This window comes from Zeus faber (genome assembly GCF_960531495.2).
Source record: "Zeus faber genome assembly, chromosome: 6".
Taxonomy (NCBI): domain Eukaryota; kingdom Metazoa; phylum Chordata; class Actinopteri; order Zeiformes; family Zeidae; genus Zeus; species Zeus faber.
Window position 1 is genome coordinate 9,497,020 of NC_137201.1, and position 12,247 is coordinate 9,509,266.

General features: G+C 46.6%; 1 protein-coding gene across 1 annotated transcript in view; it reads right to left on the reverse strand.

Moving 5' to 3' along the window:
- The window catches only part of LOC307231624 (putative polypeptide N-acetylgalactosaminyltransferase 8), a gene marked incomplete at both ends in the record, with an annotated part of 34,896 nt that overhangs the window by 13,207 nt on the left and 9,442 nt on the right, over positions 1-12,247 (reverse strand). The window lies entirely within an intron of this gene.

Below are 12,247 nucleotides of genomic sequence, written 5' to 3' on the forward strand. Positions count from 1 at the left end.
TGGTGAGGTGCAAAAAGACAACACGGATCTAAAACCTCTGTGAAGTGTCTCACAATGGAGACGGAGGTTGTAAAGAAAGAAAATAAAATAATGAAAGAGACTATCCTGGATATCCAATCCAGAAGTATGCGGGATAACCTCATCTTTTCCAGGATCCCCGAGAACAACACAGAGACACCAGAAAACATGGTGAAAGACTTCCCCCACACTGCCCTGAAACTCCCCACGGACACTGTGAAGCAAGAGTCAAGATAAAAAGAAGATAGATAGAAGAAGACAATAAGAAGAAGAAAAAACAGCCTTAGTTTACATATGCTTATATATTTCACCAATATTTTACTTATTGTTTTCCATTTATGTTTCATGTATGCACCGAACACCAAGACAAATTCCTTGTTTGTGTAAACTTACTTGGTAATAAAGACTATTCTGATTCTGAAAATTCAAGATTCAAGAGATTTATTTGTCACATACATATACATACGTTCATACATATATGCAGTGAAATGTCATTGCACCATGGTTTAACCATCACCATTAAGTTTGTCAGTTGGAATGTGAGAGGCTTGGGCTCACCAGCTAAACATAGCAAAATCCTCACGAAAGTCACCTCACGAGGATGAACCCCAATTTCTGTCTACTGAAAGAAACTCCCCTCACTGCATTCGAGTGCCTCAAACTCAAAGCTAAATGGGTTAATCAGATGTTTTCTGCATCATATAACTCAAAAAAAGAGGCATTTCTATATTGATCAATAAAAGTATCCCATATCTGAATAAAACCACACTATCAGACACAGAAGGGACACATAATGAACAGAATTTTAGGAAACATCAAATTACCCATAGCTAATATTTATGGCCCCAATGAGGACGACCCAAATTTCTTTCACAATTTTTTTTTTTTAACTCTTAGAATTCTCTGACTCAGTAATTATAATGAGAGGGGACTTCAACACAGTACTTGATCCAAGTTTAGGTCATTTATAAACCAGAGATAATTACAAGTCCTGGCGCTCATCTGACATTATAAAATAATATACGAGTGATCTTGCTCTTGGCGATTGTTGGCAAGCAAATAATCCACATAATAGAGAATATACATATTACTCACCACCCCACAAAGGCTTCTCTAGAATTGCCTTTTTTTTGACTAGTAACTCGGTAATGTCCTAAATCACTAATCCTGAAACCCACCCTATTGTAATCCCGATCATGGGCCTATTAGTTTCAACCTCATAAATGAAACAAACTCAAACCCACCTGGCAGATGATGGTTTAACACAGGGGTGGGCAAACTACGGCCCGGGGGCCCACATCCGGCCCGTTGATCTTTTTAATCCGGCCCGCCGAAGACTGGTACAGAATTCATAATTATGACTGGATTCATTTCACCTTGACCTGTAATGCCTGGCGTTCACCAGGTGGCGCATTAGGCGCAGTGACTTGATTTTGCGGAGCCCGAGCTACTCTCTGTTATCACTCTGCTACTACTCTGAACCCATCTGCAACAATGAGTGGGCCAAAGAAAAGAAAAGTCGACAGTGAGTGCCGAGTGTTTAATAAGGAATGGACAACTAAATACCTTTTTACCTAGGTCTGGTCAAAGGCTGTATGTCTTATTTGCCAAGAATCGATTGCGGTTTTAAAGGAATACATCAGCCCTCACTTTTATACCAAGCATGCTAATTACGCTAACAACCCATCAAAGCATAACGGACGGCTACCGCTCAGAGGTTGGCAGCTGGCTTGCAGGCTCAGCAAAACACCTTTATCCGACAAACTGCCATCCAAGAATCAAGCACGAAGGCAAGTTATTTGCTGGCATTCAAATTAGCAAAAGCCAGCAAGCCTTTCTCTGAAGGGGAGTTTCTCAAAGAGTGCATGGTAGAGACAGCAGGTATCTTGTGTCCTGAGAGCAAGAACAAATTTGAAAAAATTAGCTTATCACGCAGGACAGTGACTCGCCGTGTTGAATTAACTGACGAAGACTTAGCTAGCAAGCTAAACAAAAAAGCGGAGTCATTTACTTTATATTCTTTGGCATTTGACATGAAGGACACCGCTCAGCATTCAATTTTTATCAGTGGGATTAATGACAATTTTGAGAAAACGGAAGAGTTTTTGGCCATGGAATGCCTAAAAGGGAAAACAGGGGGAGAGGATTTGTGACAGTGTGTCGGCGGTCATCAAGAGGCACAAGCTACCTTGGAGTACGCTCGCCAACGTCACCACAGATGGATCGCCAAATCTAACGGGAAAAATGTCAAACTGCTCAAAAGAATCCAGGGGTGAAAGAGGAAAACCCTGAGCAGGAGGCAATTTTCCGAGACTGCATAATTCACAGGAAGCACTGAGAATCCGTATTGCAGCTTGACCACGTGGTGAAGTTGTAAAACTTGTTAACTTTATTCGAGCGAGGGCACTTCCGCATCGTCAGTTTATTAAGTTTCTTGAAGAAATTGACGCTGATCACAGGGACTTGCTTTACTATTCTAATGTCCGCTGGTTAAGTTTTGGGAAAGTATGTCAACGAGTGTGGGAGCTCAAACAGGAGATTATCTCATTTTTGGAGCTACTTGAGAATGCTGACAAGTTTCCTGAGCTGAGTGACGGATTGGATTTGTGATTTAGCTTTTGCTGTGAACATACTGACACACATGAATGAGCTGAATGTGAAGCTACAAGGGAAAGACCAGTTTGTGCATGAAATGCATACAAACGTCAGAGCCTTTAAAACCAAGCTAGCTTTATTCTCAAAGCAAATGCCAAACAAGTCATCCGCTCATTTCCCCACACTGGCTACGTTGAAAGAGGCCCCGCAACATGTGAAAAAAATACAGGAAATCACTGGATGACCTGCATGAAGAATTCTGCCGTCGGTTCTCTGATTTTGGAAAAATTGACAAGTCACTTCAGCTGGTGTCATGACCCTTCTCACAAGACCCTGAAACGGCGCCACAGGAGTTGCAGTTGGAACTGATTGATCTCCAATGTGACACCGTCTTAAAGGAGAAGTTCAACTCTCTTTAACTGGATGAGTCTTATGCTTCATTAAGCGCAGTCATATTTCCAAACATCCAGAAGATGGCACAGAGGATGCTGGTGTTGTTTGGCTCTATGTATGTGTGTGAACAGAATTTTAGTGTGATGAACACCAACAAAGCACCCCACAGATCTCAGTTGAGTGATGAACACCTCAGATCTGTTCTGAAAATTGCCACAACAAAACTAACACCAGACTTCGATGCACTGGCAAAAATGGGTGATCAACAACACTGTTCCCACTAGAAGGTAAGTGTTGTAACACTTTAATGCTTTTTTTCTGTTTATGTTTGATATGTATGCATCTTGTGCTGACCCGGCCCGTCTGTCAAATTTTAAAAGTCAATGTGGCCCCTGAGCCAAAAAGTTGGCCCACCCCTGGTTCAACACCTCACTTCTGACAGATAAAGAATTCAACCATTTATTTTCCAGAGCATAGGCTTCCTTTATTGAATTGAATGACTCACCAGAAATATCACCATCCTTACTCTGGGAAATGGCAAAGGAAGTTCTGAGAGGTAGTATTATTTAATTCTCCACTCACAATAAAAAGAAAGGACATAATGCTGAAATAAACTAGAGCAATGGTTAAAAGATTTGCACTCCCAACAAGCCCACTTGACAATTATTATTAATTTGTGATGTGGTGCCACCCATTGGGGCGCCACGTCACAAGGTGGAAAGGCACATGTCCAGCTCCCTCACCCTGAACACAGGATCCCCCCAGGGCTGCATCCTCAGCCCCCTACTGTACTCCCTGTACACACATGACTGTGTGGCCAGGTCCAGCTCCAACACCATCATCAAGTTTGCTGACGACACCGTCATGGTGGGCCTGATCACCGACGACGATGAGAAGGCCTAATGCGGGGAGGTGACTGACCTGTCACTCTGGTGCCAGGACAACAGCTTCCTCCAGAAAGTCAGCCAAACTAAGGAGCTGATTGTGGACTTAAGGAGGAGATTACAACCAAGGACAACAAGGACAAGACACGAGGCAGCGTCTTTACCACTTCAGGCAGCGGAAGAAATTCATGGTCTTGGTGAGGATCCTCAAGTCCTTCTACTGTGGAGCAGTGGAGAGCATCCTGACAGGCAACATCACTGCCTGGTTTGGGAACTGTACTGCTCAGGACAGGCGGGCCCTGCAGAGGGTGGTGCGTTCAGCTGAACGTACCACTGGAACTACACTCCCCTCCCTGCAGGACTTAGTCACCAGGTGGTGTAGTAGCAGCGCCCGCAGGATCATGAAGGATCCTCATCACCCCAACAACGGACTGTTCCAGCTGCTGTGGTCGGGCAAGCGCCTCTGCAGTCACACAGTGAGGACAGAGAGACTGAAACCAAGTTTCTTCCCGCAAGCTATAAGGACTGTCAATGCTGAACTCAACAGGGGTCCTCACAAAAAGCACTGAGACACTCACACAGGCCCCACTGCCGTACTGTACTGTATGTAGCATATTGTACTGCATACTGTGCTGTATTTCTGTTCTGTTTGGCATTACTTTATTGCTGTGTCATACTGTTGTATACTGTACTGTATATCTCCATACACACTATTCACATGCACTTTACTGCGCATATCTGTATATAGAAAAAAGCTTATCCCACATACATAACTCTATTCCCTTCACTTCTATTTTTTACCCCCACTCTGTATTATCTTTTTGAGTCTTATTTTATTTTATCTTATTTTATTTATATTATTCTATTCACTAACTGCATTAAGTTTTAGGAATCAGTTAGTTTTAGTTGGTTAGCGAGGTAGGAATTAGGTTAGTTACTATGTTCAGTTTAGTAATTATTGTGCATAATCTCCGGGTGCGTTGCAAAGACATTGCACTGCATATACAGTATGTACGAACCGTACAAACTGTATATGTATGTGACACATACCCCTCCCTTGAATCTTGAATTACATCTCAATTTAATAATATCATCCATCAAAAGACACAATTCCTCATTCACCGAACAAGAGTGAATTATTTTGAATCAATGACAAATCAGGTAAATTTGTGGAATTCTACTCTAGAAGAAGTCAGGAAAGCTTTCTTCTCTATGCCCAACAATAAATCACCTGGATCAGATGGCTACCCAGTGGAATTCTATACACTTCTGGCCACTTATATCCCCATTATCCATCAGGTCCAGTTAACTGGACATATCTCTTTTACCCCCTTAGCAAATTTGGATTTGGAGAGTCACTCATTCAATGGATCACAATTTCATACAACTCACAATCTACTTCTGTCATCACCAATGGTTACACTACACAGAGTTTCACTCTACAGCGTGGCACAGGCCAAGGATGTCCACTCTCCCCTTTACTACTCGCTATCTTTATTGAATCCCTCGCTGTAGCCATCCGTCAAAACAGTCATTGGTATACAAACAGGAATTTCTGTTCACAAAATCAGTTTATGTGCAAATGATATCTTCTTATTTTTAGAAAGAAGAAGAAACAATCTTTATTTGTCACACAACACACCACACTACAACACATGCTTGCACACACGCTTTGGATGGTGGCCGGTGAAATGGTTCCTCTGCATTTAACCCATCCTGGCCTGTCCTCGCTACGGGGCCACAGACAGAGGCAGTGGGCAGCATACGTGGACGCACCCGGGGACCAGGTGATAAGTGTCCATCGCTGGTCAGACGATGGGTGCATGTTTTTTGTTTGAGGGGGGTCCTTACTGACGTGAGGTGGAGGAAACCCCATGTGAGCACGGGGAGAACATGCAAACTCCACACAGAAAGGCTCCTATTTGGGAGATAACCCGCCGGAGCACGGTGCCAACAGCGCCCCAGGTGGGAATCAAACCCAGGACCTTCTTGCTGTGAAGGTCCGTGCCACGGAACCACGGAACCCAATATCATCCCTACTGGGAGTGTTCAATCTTACGGGCAATCTGCGAGATTTGTTTACCCTTAATTTTTCGCCATTGCTCAAATCCATTGCAGAAGTCCTCACTCGATGGAACAACCTAGCTATCTTACTAATTGTCAGGATAACAACAGTGAAAATGAATATACTGCCCAAAAAAAACTATATGTTTTCAATGACGCCAGTCCAACCAACAGAAAATTGGTTGAATACTCTCGACTTAATAATTAATAAATTGTATTGGAAACACAAGAAACCAATAATTAAACTAGCAACACTACAGAAAAACATAGACTGTGGCAGCCAAGCAGCCCCAAACTTCAGATACTACTATTTTGCAAACCATCTTCAATTTATAATGAAATGGTTACAACAAGAGCAACACTTGGGCCATGGATGCCGAGACATTGAACAAACAGAATGTCAGGAGTTATCAATATCTGATCTCCCATCCCTTATGACTCTATCTTCTTCCTCCTCCGGCTGCTCCCATTAGGGGTCGCCACAGCAGATCATCTGCCTCCAATACCTTCTGTTCTGCGCATCTTACTCTCTTACACCAACCCCCTGCATGTCCTCCGTCACCACATCCATAAACCTTCTCTTTGGCCTTCCTCTTTCCTCTTGCCCATCTCAGCTCAGCTCCATCCTCAGCATCCTTCTCCCAATGTAACTCTCATCTCTCCTATACACGTGTCCAAACAATCTCAATCTGGCCTCTCTCACTTTTCCACCAAACTGTCCAACCTGAGTTGTCCCTCTAATGTACTCATTCTTAACCCTGTCCATCCTTGTCATTCCCAATGAAGATCTCAACATCCTCAACTCTGCCACCTCCACTTCAGCCACTTGCCTTTTTGTCAGTGCCACCGCCTCTAAACCGTATAACATAGCTGGTCTCACTTCCGTCCTTTAGACCTTCCCCTTCACTCTTGCTGGAACCCTTCTGTCACAGATCACTCCAGACACTCTTCTCCACCCACTCCACCCTGCCTGTACTCTCTTCTTCACTCTCTGCTGCTTTGGATGGTCGACCCCAAGTACTTTAACTCATCCGCCTTCTCCACCTCCACTCCTTGCATTCTCAGCTTTTCGCCGCCCTCCCTCCCATTCAGGCACATGTATTTTGTCTTTCTCCTGCTGACTTTCATTCCTCCTCTATCTAATGCATGCCTCCACTTCTCCAGGCTCTCCTCAACCTGCTCCCTACTCTCGCTACAGATCACAATGTCATCCGCGAACATCATAGTTCACGAAGACTCCTGCCTGATTTCATCTGTTAACCTGTCCATCACCATTGCACAGAAGAAAGGGCTCAGAGCTGATCCTTGACGCAATCTTACCTCCACTTTGAATGCCTTCGTCACGCCTACCGCACACCTTACGACTGTCCAACTGCCCTCATACATATCCTGTCCCACTCTTACGTACTTCTTTGCCACCCCCGACTTTCTCATGAAATACCACACTTCCTGTCTAGGCACCCTATCATATGCTTTCTCTAAATCCACAAAGATGCAGTGCAACTCCCTCTGGCCTTCCCTGTACTTTTCCCATCAGCATTCTGTAGTACTCTTTCCTGGCATGAAACCATACTGCTGGTCCCCACCTCTCCTCTTAACCTAGCCTCCACTACCCTTTCCCATAGCTTCATGCTGTGGCTGATCAACTTTATTCCCCTGTAGTTACTACAGCTCTGTACGTCTCCCTTATTTTTAAAGACGGGTACCAGTACACTTCTTCTCCACTAATCCGGCATCCTCTCCCTTTCCAGTATAGTGTTAAGCAGTCTCATTAGGAACACCCTGCCATCTCACCTAAACATTTCCATGCTTCCCCAGGTATGTCATCTGGGCCAACTGCCTTTCCACTCTTCATTTTCTTTAATGCTGTTCTCACCTAATCCTTGCTAATTTGCTGCACTTCTTGTTTCAATATCCCTACATCATCCACTCTTTTCTCCCTCTCATTTTCTTAATTCATCAACTCCTCAAATTACTCCTTCCACCTTCTCAACACACTCTCCTCACTAGTCAGCACATTATCCTTCATCACCCTAACCTGCTGTACATCCTTCCTAGCTAGGTCCCTTTGTCTTGCCAATCGGTACAAGTCCTTTTCTCCTTCCTTATTGTCCACCCTCTCATACAAATTGTCGTATGCCTCTTCCTTTGCCTTTGCCACTTCTCTCTTCGCCTTGAGCCGCATCAGCTTCTACTCCTGTCTACTTTCTTCATCTTTCTGACTATCCCATTTCTTCTTTGCCAACCTCTTCTGCTCTATGCTCTCCTGTACTGTACCTGTGTCATTCCACCACCAAGAGTCCATGTCTTCCTTCCTCTTCCCACATAATACACTGAGTACCTTTTTGGCCGTCTCCCTCACCCCTTCTTTAGTTGTTTCCGAGTCATCTGGCAACTGTTCATTCCCACCTATTGCCTGCCTTACCTCTTCCCAAAATTGCATGCACACTCCTCCTTTTTTAACCTCCACCATTTTATCTTTGGCTCTTCTTTCACTCTCTTCCTCTTCTCATTACATTACATTACATTTACATTTAGTCATTTAGCAGACGCTTTTATCCAAAGCGACTTACAATTGTTCAAACACCGACGGACGCAGCCATCAGGAGCAATTAGGGGTTAAGTGTCTTGCTCAAGGACACTACAGCATGCTAGCAGGAGGAGCCTGGGATCGAACCAGCAACCTTTAGATCACTAGACCACCAGCTCTACCGCCTGAGCTACCATCCCCCATCTCCTCCGGAGTCATCCTACAGATCACCATCCAATGCTGCCTAGCAACACACTCCCCTACCACCACTTTGCAGTCACTAATCTCTTTCAGATTGCACCTCCTGCATAAGATGTAGTCCACCTGTGTGCACCTTCCTCCACTCTTGTATGTCACCCTGTGTTCCTCCCTCTTCTTGAAATACTTTTTCACAACAGCCAATTCCATCCTTTTGGCAAAATCCACCACCATCTGTCCTTCCACATTCCTCTCCTTGACACCATACCTACCCATCACCTTCTCATCACCTATGTCTCTGATCCCTTTCCCATTGAGATCTGCTCCAACGACCACTCTCTCTCCCTTAGGAACGCTCTCCACCACTACATCCAACTCACTAAAGAATTCTTCTTTGTCTTCCATCTCACACTCAACTTGTGGAGCATATGCACTGACCACATTCATTATCACCCCATCAATTTACAGCTTCACGCTCATCACTCTGTCTGACACTCTCGTCACCTCCAAAACACTTGACATATTCCTCCTTCAAGACTATCCAAACCCCATTACTCCTGCCATCCTCTCCATGGTAGAACAGTTTGTACCCGGCTCCGATACTCCTGGCCTTACTCCCCTTCCAGCTGGTCTCTTGTATACATAGTACATCTACCTTCCTTCTCTCCATCATATAAGCCAGCTCTCTCTCTTAACCCTTCATAGTGCCAATGTTCAAAGTCCCTACTCTCAACATACTCTCCTACCTTTCTTCCTCTCCTGCTGTCTCCCGACATGCCTTCCCCCTCTTCTTCTTCTTCGGCCAACAGTAGCACAATTTCCACCGGCACCCTGTTGGCTAATGGCACCAGTGGCGGTCACTGTTAACCCATGCCTTGACCGATCCGGTATGGAAATCACATTTGTTGTCCGCATGTTTGATTTGGCATGGTTTTTACACCGGATGCCCTTCCTGACGCATCCCTCTCTATTCATCCGGGCTTGGTACCGGCACTGATGATACACTGGCTTGTGCACCCCCAGTGGCTAGATTCCTAATTTAATCTATATAGAAACATAATTGCTTTAAAAACCCATTCATCGCAACAACTTTGTCAGCCTGGTGGAGATTCAACCAACTCAGTGGTTACACTATCTCCAAACAAATTCACTCCAATCTGGCACAACTCGGATTTTCTGGTTAAGAACAGACCAATAATCTTTAGGTCTTGGTTAAGATAAGGAATTACTAATCTGGAACACATGTTTGAAAACACCTGAGTTATATATTCTCCACATTCTCCAACTGTGACCCCCGAAATTATACATTATATATAATATATAATATAATTATATAGGGTATAATATCGGGGGTCACAGTTTCCTCCAGCTGCAGCAGTCTCTAAAAGTTAAAAACAAATCAACGAACAACATCCTACAACCACCTCCGATGATTGAACATCTCACTCATTTAGGTAATTGAAAACATCTCTTTTCTAGAATATACAAACATTTATTAAAAACAGATGACACTATGTCTTTACCTACCATGGAATGCGAAAGACACCTTGCTGTTTCCACCGATATCAATCTGTGGAAGCTTATTTGCAACAATACCTTTTCCAAAATGAAACTCATCCAATATAAGATTTTGCACAGAGCACATATCAGCCAACACAAAATGTTCAAAATGGGTTTTGTGGGTTTGTTCTCATTGTTCCCTTCATACCAGAGATGACTACTTTCATGCCATCTGGCTTTGCCCACCAATCCAAATATTCTGGACCAACATCACCAAGAAGCTATCAATCCTTCTGGGTCACAGCATTCCAGTTTCCCTGTTTATGTCTCCTCGGTGACTTCTCAGTTGACCCACCACTCAAACACCACCAACCAAGTTTGAGCGCCTTAACATTCAGCAAGAAAATAATAAACCAATTATACAACTCGCCCCGCCGTGCCGGAGCTAGTTAGACGTTCCGCCTGGTCCTGTGACCCGAATGGGGACCTGAGCCTGGCCAGGTGTGCTCGTTGCGAGCTCCCTATGTGGTCTCCTTCGGTGAGGGGCAGACTGCCTTCATTGCACCTGGCTGCCCGGGTACCTGTTCTCTGGCTCTCTCGGTGCACGAGGCACTCGTCGCTGGGGGGCCAGGCTGTGGGTGTGGGGGCCACCTGCCGCCCTCTGTTCTGTGGTCCACATGCGCGATGGCCACGAGCTGGTCCTGGGCCTGAACGGGGCGCGGAGGCGCATGACAGGCCACTCTGCGCCCGTGGCTGGTTGCTGTGGGTTGGGTGCCTCCGGGTAGGGGGGGTTGGTGGGGCATGCTAGGGCACCGTTGGGTCTAGGGTGGGGTTCGCATTGGCCGCTGCCTGGCCTGCTGCACCCCTGCGTGGTGTATGTCCTCATACACAGGACATACACCACGCAATAGGCCTAGGGTTTGCAGGACGGGTGCAAGCTATGTGGGTAGGGATGTGACGGGCTGCTGCTATACCACTCATATTAGCTGAGAACACATACGCTCGCACATAAATCTTACTCCAAACAACACTCCACCAGACCAGGGTCTGCGGGCAGGAGGGGTGCAAGTGATTCGGGTTCGACTTGCTTGGAGGACTCGCACCCGACACCCCACAATTTAAATTGCAATTGCCAACAGTCACACATTGAGTATTGGGGTTTTCCGGGGTGGTGGGGCGCTGTGGGTTGGAATGGGGGTGTGGTTGGCTGGATGGCGACTAGGTTGGCCCCCTGCTGGCTGGGTTCAAGTCCTGCGGCTTATGCCTGGTGCCGAGTGGTTTTTGGCATGCTGCGACCCCGGCGGCACTCTCCGCAGCCCCGCCCGGTGCCTTCTGGGGCCCATAGGAGGCCGCTTTCTGTCGTGGGTGTGGGTTGGGTGCGGGGGGCAGCTGCCAGCATCCGCTCCCGCTGTGTGGCTTCTCTGCAGTGTGTGCCCTGGGTGTCGGCGGTGGTGGAGGGCCCACATATCTGCCGGGGGGGGGTGACATCCAGGTGTCCTGTGCTGAGCACACTCGGATACATGGATGGGCACTCGGGACTTGAGGCTGGATGGGGTGTCTGTCTGGTTGTGGCGGGGCGGGGCGGGCTTCGTCCTTGCGCGGGCTTCGTCCTTGCGTGGGCTTCGTCCTTGCGCGGGCTGCGGGTCGGCGTGCAGGCCCCGCTGGATTGCCTGCGGGGCGGGCGGTTCAGGCGGGGTGTCGGTCTGTCGGTGTGGGACCTGGCTCCGGTCTGCAGTCCATAACCAGGGTCTGCGGCCCTGGTTCTGTCTGCCGGCTGCGTCTTGTGCCTGCACGTGGGGGTGGGTTGTATGTGTGCGCATCAAGGGTACAGGGTCTCCTCGCACGCTCCTGGACTGGGTTATGCTCCTCGGGGCCAGGCGTGGTTGTTGCTCTGCGGGCTTCTCTGGGGGCTGGGGGGTCTTCTGTGGCTGCAGGGCAGAGTGCTAGGGGCTTTCCTGCGGCCTGGCTGTTACTGCAGGTGTTTAACGACTGTTTTGACTTACGACCAGCTCTCGGATCAGTCTGTATTGTGCGCTGCTTACAATAACGCTGCGTGGGTGGCGTC